The sequence below is a fragment of the Mus caroli genome, unplaced genomic scaffold (genome assembly GCF_900094665.2).
Source record: "Mus caroli unplaced genomic scaffold, CAROLI_EIJ_v1.1 scaffold_14281_1, whole genome shotgun sequence".
Classification (NCBI taxonomy): domain Eukaryota; kingdom Metazoa; phylum Chordata; class Mammalia; order Rodentia; family Muridae; genus Mus; species Mus caroli.
Window position 1 is genome coordinate 23,077 of NW_018390470.1, and position 1,041 is coordinate 24,117.

General features: G+C 39.2%; 1 pseudogene; it reads left to right on the top strand.

Moving 5' to 3' along the window:
• Positions 1 to 59: 59 nt before the first annotated feature.
• On the top strand, positions 60 to 1,035 carry LOC110288666 (annotated as a pseudogene).
• The last annotated feature ends 6 nt before the right edge of the window (positions 1,036 to 1,041 follow it).

Here is a 1,041-nt window from a genome sequence, read left to right on the forward strand (position 1 = left end):
TAAATTTCATTTTGTAATATCTTCATCACAGATTTAATCTAGCAGCAGCTACGTGTTTTATGGCTTTCCTAGAGAATGGAAACCACACTGCAGTGACAGTGTTCATTTTATTGGGATTAACTGATGACCCAGTTCTTAGAGACATCCTCTTCATCAACATCCTGTGCATCTACATTGTGACCGTGTCTGGGAACCTCAGCACCATCCTTCTTATCAGAGTCTCTTCCCAACTCCATCACCCAATGTTTTTGTTTTTTTTTTCTCAGTCACTTGGCTTCTGTTGACATAGGCATTTCATCTTCTGTCACACCTAATATGCTTGCTAACTTCCTAGTAAAACAAAATACCATCTCCTACATTGGATTTTCTATTCAGTTTACCTCAGCTGCTTTTTTTGGGACAGTTGAATGCTTTCTTCTGGCTGCCATGGCTTATGATCGCTTTGTAGCAATCTGCAACCCACTGCTTTATTCCACAAAAATGTCCACAGAAGCCTGTATCCAGTTGGTTATAGGATCTTATACACAAGGTTTTCTTAATGCTTCCTTTTTCACTCTTTCCTTCTTTTCCTTGTTCTTCTGTGGACCAAATAGAATCAATGACTTTTACTGTGATTTTGCTCCTTTGTTGGAACTCCCCTGTTCTGATGTCACTTTCGCTGTTGTTATTACCTCAATTTCTGCTGGCTTTATCACAATGACAACAGTGTTTGTTATAGCCATCTCCTATTCCTGTATTTTCATCACTATTATGAAGATGCACTCCACAGAAAGTCAATAGAAGGCCTTCTCCACCTGTACCTCCCACCTCACTGTAGTTACTCTGTTCTATGGAACTGCTATATTCATTTATGTGATGCCCAAGTCCAGCTACTCCACTGACCAGAACAAGGTGTTGTCTATATTCTACACAGTTGTTATTCCTATGTTGAACCTCCTCATCTACAGCCTCAGGAATAATGAGATTAAGGGGGCTCTAAAGAGACACCTTGGTAAGAAAGTATTTTCTTATGGTAACCTGTTTTATAAAACTCACTATAAT